Below are 13,161 nucleotides of genomic sequence, written 5' to 3' on the forward strand. Positions count from 1 at the left end.
TTTTAAGCTCCATTACTTCGATACATATGTGGATTCGTAACGAAGATATTATTTTCCTTGTGATGCTCCAAATAGATTTTTTACCCGATTACAAACGAAAAAATAACAGTGATCTTGGCATAAGTACATATAAGTTCCAAGCCGGAGTGAAACTGTCACTTCTAACGTTCGTTCTTGCAGTCAGAACTTCCCGAGATTTTCACCGACAAAGGTAGAGTAATTTAAGTTTTCAACTACACGTCTATATAATTTATCGTTTTGCACTTTGAAACTTAATTGAAGTTACATCCGCGAATTTACCGCATGTGATTCCAAAACTTTCCGCGTTGAAAAAATCCGTTTACACTCATATCGTGATTTTGATATCTCCAAAAATTAATATATCGTTTTTTTGTTTATTTAATTCATAAATTATTAAAGCAATAACACACAATTTATCGATATAATGATTTTCAATCTCCGAATTATAATTAGAAGTTATAAGTCGTGATTCTCCTTCGAAACATTTTAAATAGATCTTTTAAAGCGTTTTTACATTTTTATAAGAATTTTATAAGACTATTCTAAATATTGATACATTTTTTCTTGCTTTTTTAAAAATAATAATACATATTACTTGTAAAATAACTTTTCCAAACTTTTACTTTTCATTTTTTACAATCTTGTTCACAGTTTTCTAAAACGCTTAATTACAACAAACTGAACTCTTGATATAATTTAAAAGTTTAACTGTAAATATGAATATATACCTTCATGTTCCAAGCGAATTTAAGTATGCTTCATTATTATTCTTTAACTTTGTGTCAGTTCAATAAGCATTATATATGAAAGTCTTCAACTTTCTAGAGAGAGAGTTCACCACTTCAATCGGAAGTCTCTCTCCTCCATTATAAAGAATGTTTTCTTATTCAACATTATATGAACATTGATTTTCATGTCGGGCTCAAGATTGTAATGCCAAAGCAGATAGAAAAATATGATTTTTAACTTTTATTAAGGCAAACTTTTTATTATGTAGGTTCTGAACTTGGTACTGAACGGCATATAGATTGAGCTATACATCACCATTAAAGAATCTCTCCGAATTGAATTTGTTCGGTTGTGGGTAGTACTTTGAATCATGATTTAATGATATCAGGAGCTACATACTACTTCTAGGTTTCACTGCAATCGATTCGCTGTCCAAAATTACTGAACAATTCAAACATTTAACACATTTCTTTCTCAAAGGATATAATATTATCTATAGATACCTATATATTATCTTCATTAAAATACTTAAAACTAATATGTGTCTTTAAAATCGACTACCAATAGTATTGATAAATAATTAATTTAGTTGTTATCTGGTAGAGAAAATGCTGTATACTCGAACGATTAAATTTTAAAGGAATTCAAATCCGATCGCATCGCTTCAATAGAGAGCACTGCGATTGTTGTAACTTAGCTAGTTTGCATAATGTGCAATTCTAATATTCGCGATGTCTGTAATCAGGCGAGAGCCCGTAAATATTAATAGTGAAAGTTAAAAATTCAAGATTTAACAGAATCTTCGTTATCTTTCGCATAGTATTTTGCACGTTCTTTTTCTCTCAGTTACAAGCATAAGGTTAATTTAAGAAATTTGTTTGCAAACATGGTTTGCTTACAATTTTGAAATACACAATTTTGAAATTATGCAAACGTAAATAAGTAACTAGATAAGTTCATGTTAGATTCAAAGAGACTTCAGTTCAACAGAATTTTAATATATGTAAAATACAATTTTTTTACACAAATAAGTATGAAAAATGCCATTTTCAAAGCAGGTCTTGGTGTTTAATTATTCATACGTAAATATACAAGTGCAATTTTTAATTCTAAAGACTGCGTCGAACTTGAAACATAATTATGAACTGAAATAATAATCTCAATTAAATTAATTGATCATTGGTTTAACAATAATGCAGCTAGCATAACAGAAAATCTGTAAATAATTTATTGCTAAAATCAATTCAGCCGGAATTCGAACCCGCATCTCTTAATTCGACTACGAGGCATGTGATGATATTAAATTATTAATTAAATTGTGTGATTATTATTAATTTAAATGTGATTATTATTTTAGTTTAAGTTTGCGTTTCAAGCCCGACAAACTAAATTTATGGAACTGTGCGTAAATTAAATTATTGGAAACTGTATTTGTATATTTACATATAAATATTACTAACAATAAACACCAGGATCTGCTTTTTCGAAAATGGCGTTCTTGTCTTTTATTTGTATTTAAACATTCCTCAGTCTATTTCATTAAAAATTTTTTTATTTCAATATATAATAATTTTTATTTTAATTCTGAATAATTTTCGACTAAATTAAATTCGAAATAACATAGCTTATCTTTAATTTAAAACGAGTAAAAGATAATCTCTCTTATTATCTATTTATTATTCCTTTCACTCTCATATTTATAGTCTCATCTAACTTAGGAATGGAATTTACTGCGAAGAATTGCTTCTGCGTCTGTATTTGATGACCACATTTTCCAGATGATGAGTACCCACAATGTAGAATCCGTATTTGGAAAGTAATATTATATAGTGGCAATCTGTCTGCATTGCTGTAAAGACAAGTGAAATATCCGGCGGAAGAAATGTACGAATTATGATATACAATATTTCTCGTACTTTTTATACGATGTAAAACAAATCGGATTAAATACAAATGGAAACGTGCAGAGAAAAATAGCGACTTTGTATTTCTATTATAAAATCTATTTCATATAATACTGTATATTCTTATATGTATACCTCTTTATACCTTTTAATTTTTCATGTCACCATTATTTTACTGAAATCATTTCATACATATATAAATATAAAATTTATTAATAATAAGTTTTCGTATTCATATAAAATAACTTTTATAATAGTTAAAATAACATGTCAGAGTTTGACATAATTATTTAATATCATATTAATTAATGTGTTATTAAGTTTATTATACTATTTTTATGCAGAAAATGCTACACTCAATTGTTATTTAGTTTACAGATTGTTACATTAAGAAAATATTTTCTCAATGTTTGTATAGTTTCCTCGTATCTTAATTTAATTATTAAAAAATTCCAAGTTTTTTAATATTAAAAATATGTTAAAAAATCTTTTTTTTTAAATAATTATTCTACAATTAGATAATAAATATATTGGTTATGTTCGATCATATATATATAGGTACTTACAATTAGTATAGTTAAAGCTTTTTACTAATATAATTCTGTGTTTTTTCTGAAAAAAGAAAGAAGAGAAAAACTAATTATACTAATTAAAAGAAATTCTTAAAAGAAATTCCTAAAAGTAGTCTATTCTTTATTCTTTCTAAATTATTATTACGTCCAGATTCATCCGGTACGATGAGGTTATAAAAATATGGAACGATCAAATTAACAATCTTGTCTGATGCGACAATGAATAATTTCCGCGGTGACACGCGGAAGCGCGTTTGTGTTTTCGTCTACGGCGCCGCTATTTCAGCGTTTAATCAAACGAGAATGCGCATTTTATCAGCGCTCCTCCAACATTGTGCGTCGTCTTATTCTTCGTTTAATCAACAGAACATCGTTCTACTTATCTCTATCTACCGTGATAAGTACACGTCGCAAGTCAGACTTCTATACATAGGTATAATATCGTCTATTATGCTTTGTGATAAGAGCAATATAGGGCGCAGAGTACAAGGGATGAAAAGGAACAAATGCGCGAGAGCTCTGCCGCATTAATCCGCATTATAAAGTACATTCGTTTATAATGAAGCATAAAAATGTTAGTACTACATATTATGATTACATTAACATTTTTTATTCGCTACATATATCTTATTTTTTTTATTACAAAAAATATTAAAAAAATTAAATCAGTAAATTTCGGATAAGTATATACATATATGTATCTCTAAATAAAAAAGACGGCATTGTAATCGTAAAATGGGTTGAGATAGCTCATTTAATCGGATTTTGATATAATTTTTTGTTAATGATGTTCTTTTATCACTACTACCTTTTGTAACATCAAAAGCAAGAAAATAGACAATAAAAATTTTATAAAATATATTAATATGGAAATATGTTTCAATAAAACGATACTTAAATCGATAAACCAACTTGTAAAATATAACCAAAGCAAGCTATGGTCAATTATGATAAATATTCAGTTTCTTTTCAAAACAAAAAAATAATTTTTAGTATATAATATTTTACAATTCTATCGATTGCAAATATTGTTTTATTAAAAAATATTTATGTCATTCAAATATAATATAATTCGTAAAAATTTTTATTGTTTTCTCGCTTCTGACGTCATCACAATTTGAAATAACAATGATGAGCGAATAGGAGCTTTAAATATAATATATGCAAAGAAATGAATCAGTATTCACGACTCCTACAATTGGCACGAAAATCCAGATTTATAAAATAGCGTTTTCACCTGTACGCCAAGAGAACAAAAGTCCTTTTTATTCGGCAAATTGCGATTCGATATTGTTACCTCGAATATCGTAATACTTTTTAACTGGTTGGTTACGAGAAACCGCGGCGTAAACCACTCTTTGACATATGCGGAGATCAGATTGTTAACATCGCGAAAACCATTCATAGAGAACGACTAAGAGAAGTGTCGGGCGTGTTGTGTAAGCGTGAGATAGAATGCAAGTGCAGTCTGGTTTACAACGGTAACATATTCATCTCGAGATTTACGAGCATCGACCACGGCAGCTCACTGCAATCAGGACTGCATAAATCCGATGAAATGTTGATACTCTCTGTTCAAAATTATCCGATCTATCTCGGCCTTTTTATTTGATAAACTTGAAAACTACTAAATAGTTCTAAAATAATGTACATAAAGACTTATAAATAGTTAATATAGTAATTCTTTTAACTTCTCTTAACACATATTTAGTAATTATAAATTATTTTAACAATTTGTATAATATAAAAATTGTGTTTCTAAAAACGAAAAAGAAAAACATTGGAAATGGAAAGTGTATAATATTTTATTCTATATACGATAAATTGAAACAATTGTATTTTGAAAAAAACTGCTTTGTAACATATCTTTCTTTTTCTTGTAAAATTATTTATTTTATACTGCATGTAGTAAAAATTAACGCATAATCGTATAACGTACTACAATTCCATTTAAATTTAATTTTAACTTTCAACTAGTTACTTTTAAAGCTAATCTATGCAATTTTATAAAAAAAAAGTTAAATAAAAATATTTGTTGTTTAAATACCTGAAATAATTCTTGCAAAAATTGTTTCCAGTGTATTGATATTAAAATAGAGAAGCAAATCGTTTTTCCTGCATCATTAACGTGCGCTGGTGCGCAAGCAAAAGAAATGTATCGTCACAGCTTAACGATGCATGTTTATAACTATAGGAAATTTTCATGCATTATGGTAAAAAGTATAGTACTTTTTAGAAGCTTTTGAAGTTATGCGTTCGTAAAACAAGGGTTTTTAAATAATCATTCACATATTTCCTCCGTGCGCTGTCTCCCACAAAACGGTATATTTAAAAAATTATTTTTTTCGAGATGAAGTTGATAAATATCTTAAAGTGTTAAAATTTACAATATTGGATTACATCTTTTTTTAGCATATTAAAGACATAATTTTGATATATTAATCTTATAATAGCTTCATCTTTTTGCTCGATATCTTTATCTTAATATCTTCAAAACTTGTTTAAAATATGTTCTATATTTTAACAGAAGAATTAATTCTCTTAATCTATTATTATTGCTAAATAATCTTCTAAGAATTTTGTTCCTTTAAATTATCTCAGTAAAATCACCGATTCTTCGCAAGATATTCACGCGACTCTCCAAATCGTCTTAATCTTCCTTTAATTCTACTTAAGCATATTTAAAGAAGCACGATTTTTCTCATCTGGAAATGGAAAAAGTAGATGGAATTAAAAGATCTCGTGCACACTATTGTAATAATTTAAAGAACTGTCTGTTTTATCTAACAATAAGTGGCGACCATTTATCGCACCATATTAAGTCATTTCAATAATAATATGAAATTATATCAATCTTAACTATACATATATATAAATTTATATAAATCTTTTTTTACTAAAATTTATTATTCTAAAATTTAAAATATGTAAATTCATATATATGTATTTTAAATTTGAATATAATCTTTTCTTTTTAATGTTTGAAATGTTTGTGATATCTTTATCTCAATTTGTATACAGAATTGCTCATTTTTTATAATTACCTATAATTTTATTTATAATAATTGTTTTTCTCTCTATAATTAATTATATATAATATAATTATATAATGTATTTATATAATGATTTTTTTTCCTTTCTAATTTACAAGCATATTTTTCTGCGTATTATTTAAATTATATTTAGAAATTTCAGCTTAAATTTGTGTATTTTTTCGCAAACAAAGCAAAACCTTGTAAATTGAAATTAGAATATGTTATATAAGTGGGAATCTCGTATACTGCTAGCTCGTACATAAACCTTAAACTGACCAGAAAGTGCAATAACTCCGAGTTAATAATACAAATTTAACCTGCTTCAGTAATCCGACTTATAACGAGCATCATTATTTCATTGAATATTTGTTCATTTAACTGAAGACTCAACATTGTTCGTTTAAACATAATCCACGTCGCAATGTAATCCTATTTTATAATGTAATAAAACTGGATTTTTAGCTATTTAAATTATGCATATAATAATCTAATTTGCATGAATCGAACTATATATAAGATGCCATTTTATAATCAAGTAATAGAATAAAATACTGATATTATATAATTTTGATTTTATTAGCTATTTACAATTAATATCCTCATAAAAAAATGATAAACGTCTGGATAACTATTATTATACTATAAAACATAACTACTCTCTACTATAAAAATTTGTAACAGAACTAAAAATTAAAAATTCTCGGTCATTAGGTGTTTCTGTTGATGACACGACTTTTTTCATTCGTTTCATTTGCATACAGCCATCTGGGAACTACAATTCATTTTTTTTTGTCCAAATTCACGTACATAGAGAAATTCATTTTTTCCGGAAGTTTATTTTCTCGTGGAAAAAGTTAAGCATAATCTGACTGGTTACAAAACTTCGTGTCTGTTTTATTTCGGAGATAAAAGCAATGCATTTAGAGATTAACTTTTTATACAGAAATATTTTTTTATAGGAATATTGTAAAAAAAATGGAACAATCCGGTTTCAATAGCATTTTATCTGTCGCTATGAGAAAGCTTGTTAGAAACCTTATATATTTTCTATCATGATGATTATTATCCACGAGTTTTTGTTATACATATTCTTATTTTATAACAAAACATTTTTTTCATATATTCGAAAGATAACAATTCTTAAATACCATCTCGGAGCAATAGGGTGTGAAATTGTTCTCACAATATAAGTGATAAGACGGCTGATTGCACCCCATTTTCCCCTACGGTGCAGTCATTTTCTTCGCCGTAAAAATTCACTGGGAGACACGTGGGTGGAAAATGCGTTTGCATTATTTTTAGATCACGACTCTGACGCACAATGATTTTTTTCAGCGAACCATTATTGCGTTCGACTCGCCGAATTATGAACACTTTGTGCGAAATAACAAAGCGTGAAATTTTTGAACGGTCACAACCTAATGTTCATGCACGCTTCCAAAAATTATTTTATTATTCGAATAGCGGAAGATATTTCTAGAACTATTTCAAAAGTCGAAGATTGATTACGTATACGTCATTAAATATCAAAAAAATTATAAATAAAATTAATATGAAAGCTTAGAAGATTAAAAATTATGGCAATAAATAGAGAAAAAACTAATAAGCCGAGCTGGATGCTTAAATAAAAAAAAAGATTCTTTCTAAATACTATAAGTATGAGAAAAAATTAAACTACTAAACAAACTTTTAAAAGCAGTACTTTTACAACCACACTCCTTTTTTTATTCTTCTTTTATCGCTGAAAATTAGTTTCTCCTAGGAAGAATTTCTTATACGATTCCCTCATATTCATTGTATGCTCTGTTAAATTATGTAGGCAGTGCTCACATTTGCATTTACCTTCAATAATAATTCCCAAACCTATAGTCATCTTAAACTTCACCCTAATATAACTCTAACGACAGTCATTTTCTTGACACGGAACTTGTAACATAAATAATATTTCAGAATAATTTGCATGAAAGTTTAATATTTCTGAAACTTGATTATTAGACACTGTGAGTATACGTATAAAAATTACTAAAGAGTGTGAAAACTAGTTATTAAAGTATTACTAGTGTTGTCATTATTCTTTATACTCACAGAATATCGTGCTAACATCACAGATCCCACTTTTGGGTTCTGTAAAGTACCCTTTACTGTTAACATAACATTTTATTAATATAAAAGAAATAATGACAATAGCATTTTCCACAGGTTTCTTATAAAAATAGAAAAGAGTTTCACATGTTTATAATAATAAACCAAAATTGAAAAAATTATAGCTGAAACTCTAGCTAAAAATAATTGTAGAGTATAGTTCTCTACTAGTACTAAAAAGAATTTAAATGTCGCTGGAATTGCGATAAATAAATTATCAGCACGACACTTGGAGCAAAAGTGTCGTGCTGTCCTTTGTGTCAAGATACACCTAATGTTTTTTTTATTCATTGTCAGTATGATGTCTACTATCTACCATATAAATGCTGAATGGGTTTTTAAACACCTTCTATATGTGTATATAGAGTATATATATATACCATATATACCATACATACATAGTATACATCATAATTCTATTGAATTCATATAGATCTTTATTGATACCTAATGCTTTTCATGACAGAGTCACCGCTTTTCTAAAAATGAAAAAGTAAGGTAATTGTCAGAAATTCCATTTTACCATATAAAAAATAACGGGTTAGACGATAATTTCCATTTCGCTTATATCGTCATTTCCGCCACTGTAATCGTAAATTCGCGCACTCATGTTCTCTCCATATAAATTCAAAAGTTTGACGGAAATCATTTGTCAGTGTCGGTGACGTATCTTTTACTCTCTCCATAACTTTTTTGCAGTAGCTATTTTCACCATTCTCTTTTGCGCAGATTTTTCCGCGGAATAGTAATTTTTTAAATCGCTCGTATATCATTATGAATAGTAGCAGTAAAGCTTGATGCGACCTCGACGAGCATCCAACTATAAAAGCTTTCTCCTCTGATTTGCGTAATCATGGTGATCAAATTGATATTCCAAACAGAGAATATAAAATAGCATTTTACATATCGTTCATTGTTTTGTAAACCTAATATTTTCTGTCTGCAATTTACATTTATATATAAGTGCAGTATTATATATAATATATAAACCTGCTTTTGACACTAAAAATTTTTTATACCTTATATCGTTTTAATGATATAAGCTTAAAAAAATCGATTTTTATGAAGAGAATGTTTCACATCCTCTTAAGAGCTTATACAAAAATAAGTATCCCTTATTTCTAATCTATACTGCAAATACTGCAATGTATCTCAAGCTTATAAAAATCGAAGAGACATTTGATATGCTTTGTATATTTCTTTGTTAATGTTTGATATATTTGATAAAATCGCGTAATATATATCAAGGTAATCTTTACTAATAGATTTTATGAATTTAAAGAAGTGCAAGCTTATACAGAAACTTTTGTAGAAGAAATATGTGGGTACGTTGTATGCAGATTATTGTAAATCTGTTTAAAAAAGCTATTGTCATAAATGTCAAAGCGGATTTCGGGCGAAATCATATTTACTATTTTTGGGGTAACTTAATTTCAGATATTCAGTGTACAGTGTTCCGACACATCCATTTTCGTGTTCTATCAGCAAGCCTCGAGGCAGACCCTTTTTGTATAATGGTCGTTTAACCGATGGATTCATCGTACTATTTACGCAATAGTTTGGTAAAAAAAACAATGATATATGGCGGTTTTGTATAGAATTGTATAGTATTGTTTAGGAAATAAAAAATGGAGCACAATATCGTATATCTGTGATTAATGAGCAGATTTATTTGAATCAAAGATTTAATATAAGCTGTTATGTGCTTTCTTCCAATTTATATGTAGCCTTAATGTAAAAATGATGAAAAATGCAAAAGTGTGATACATAATCTGCGAAGGTAATATAAAAAAAAAAGAAATCTTTATTTTTTGTAATTATAATAAATTTCATACGTGTCGTTATAAATTTATCATATACCTATATGTCAAATGCTGTTTACAGATCGTATGTTAAATGTTATTCAGAAATTGTACCATGCAATCTGGAAACATAATAATTAAAAGAAAAACGCGAATACATTCTACATATGGCTATAAAAATTTCATCAATACTAATATTTCATTCCTTCCATATAAATTAACTGTTCTATCATAATGTTCCGAATAAAACTCAAACTCAATAAACTTTACTTCAACTTTAATAAACGAGAGATAAAACGAATATTCGTTCAAATTGTGATATTGTTGTCTACATTTATATAGCGTACACGAATGCTTTTTAACAAAGTAACTTGTAGAAAATCTTCCTTTCTGAAAGTTTTTAGGATCGTTGATTTCTGATCTCAGAAATTCTGATCACAAAAATTATAAAATTCAAATTAAAAAACAAATAATTTAATCGTAAAATTCGGTTTTAAGAGGTATCTCTAAATTAGAACGTAGCCTAAAAATATCGAATTTCAAAAGGATAGTAACCTTCTGTGAAGGAGGATCTAGTGTCACAGACTGACTCATAATCAAAGTTTGCAAGTCAATTTTGAAATTAGTACTAATTGTTTACGTAGCACTGACAAGCTTCAAATAAAGTGAAATTGGTAACTTGATGTCGTCATTAAACCTCCCAAAAAATCGAGTTTTATGATAATCAAATTTTTTTTAGTTGAGTCCATTATATTGCGAATTTATCATTTTTTATTTTTGACTTCTCTCGAGATTTGTATAAAGCAATTACCCCATAGATAAAATTTCATACAAATAATTCATAAAATAAAAAAGGATGATCCTAAACAAGGTCGCTGGTCTACAGAGAGTTAATACAAAAATGCGTTTGACTTTTTTTTTAAGATAGCATAAAAAGCGACACGTTGTGTAAACAACGTAATTGTAACGTTATAAATTAACATTATAATTAAAAAGAGGAAAAATTAGTATCAAAATTATTTGAATTTGTACAGAATGCACTAAAACAAAAAAGAAAAAACGTAGCTACTTGAAGTTGCTATTTTTTTACAGATATTTACTTAATCCACATATTTGCATTTTTACGAAAAAAAAAAAAAAGAGAAAATATCTACGAAATTCATTCCTAGATGTAAAGCTTGATGAGTATAATCATGAAACATAATATACGCCAACACTTTTAATAGAGCTGGTGCAACAGGATTATCCTATTTCACGTCAAGAGAGATGCCTCCTTTATTGAGATATATCCTAGCGTATGATCTTGCGTATTCTCCACGAGTTTACGCGTTCGATGTTGGTTATACGGTAATGCGGTGAGCGATCGAGATAATCGGAATTTAGCAACACACGTTCACAATACATTTGCATTAACGTACGTAACTACTATACATACCGCGGCGCTTCGATGGTACTATTTCATTGTAATTATCATTATCTGTGGCAAAAGCTCGGTTTATTGCGAATTAAAGAGATTCCAAGTTGAATCGTGAAAATCGGTATATGGGATTTATGAGTAGAAATATGTACATAATATATATTAGCTCTTCTTAGATAATTTGGGAAACAAACACGATGCTTTATGTATCGAGAAAGAAACTATTTAACTAAATTTTATCTACAATACAATTAGAAAATAATATTTTTTTATTGTTTTTTATAGTGTAATGTCATTTGCCAAAATTTTTTAATTTGTAAGTTTATGAGATCTGTTAGAGTTAGAGAGTAAATTAAAAAAACAATATTTTATTTAGCACTGTTATTTCTTTCTAAAATATAAGCCATTGTTTAAAAACACAGATAACTGAACTATACGAAACCATACGTGTTTGCAATAATGTATTATTGTATTCTTCATATGTACACATTTACATACCATATTTATCTATGATTGTTATCTGTGTAACTTCGTTAGTTTTAAAAATATCAATTCAAGCGTATTGATATTAAGATAAATGTACCTACATTAGAACCAACATGCTTATTGTCACCGACAATCACAAATTGTTATTACCGCATGCATGTCACATCTCTAGCGTCATATTGATTGACAGAATCAGGAGAGCACAATTAATTCCGTATGATTTGATCAACTTTATTTGATCAATTGCTGAGTGAACGAATATCTCGTTGCAACAACGAGATATCGAATCAAATATTGTGCATATCATAGAAATGACATCACGGAGATTACATTGCGGAATAATATGTATACAGTTGGTTATTTGAATTTAAGCCGACAAAATGCATTAAAGAAACAAAATAGATCCAATAATGGTTAGAACATAATTAATAAGTCCATATGCATCTTACTCTAACATGTATATTTAACAAAGCTTTTTTTCACAATTGTAGCATTAAACCTGCACGATATTATACATTGTTTCGTAACGTTTGCAGGATCTTTAATTTTGTAAATTAAAAAGTTATTAATTTTGGTTAATAATCTTTGCATTTTTATATTTGTTTCGTTATATTAACAAGTTTTGTTTTTGAAGTACTATTATCAAATATATCTGTCTAAATTAGCGATAAAATTGACAATAATGCATCTTTCTCCCTAAAAGTATTTGACAGATTATTAATTACATTATCAACAAACGTAAAATAATAATAAAACGTAAACCGCGTTTATTCTCGTATTGATCATACACACACATTTCTGTTATAAATAATTTATCTTTTGTGTCATTTATAACAAATAAAATGGTCATACTCATTGTTGGTTGACATGTTGCAAGTAGCGACATAAAAAATTTATTAGCGCTCTCAAAATTTATGGACGATGACGACAGAATTCAATTATTTATTGTTCAAAAATACGCTCGTCATATAAGTATAAAAATAAATGTAACGCGAGAGAGAGAGAGAGAGAGAGAGAGAGAGAGAGAGAGAGAGAGAGAGAGAGAGAGAGAGA

This window comes from Cyphomyrmex costatus, unplaced genomic scaffold (genome assembly GCF_001594065.2).
Source record: "Cyphomyrmex costatus isolate MS0001 unplaced genomic scaffold, Ccosl1.0 scaffold135, whole genome shotgun sequence".
Lineage (NCBI taxonomy): Eukaryota > Metazoa > Arthropoda > Insecta > Hymenoptera > Formicidae > Cyphomyrmex > Cyphomyrmex costatus.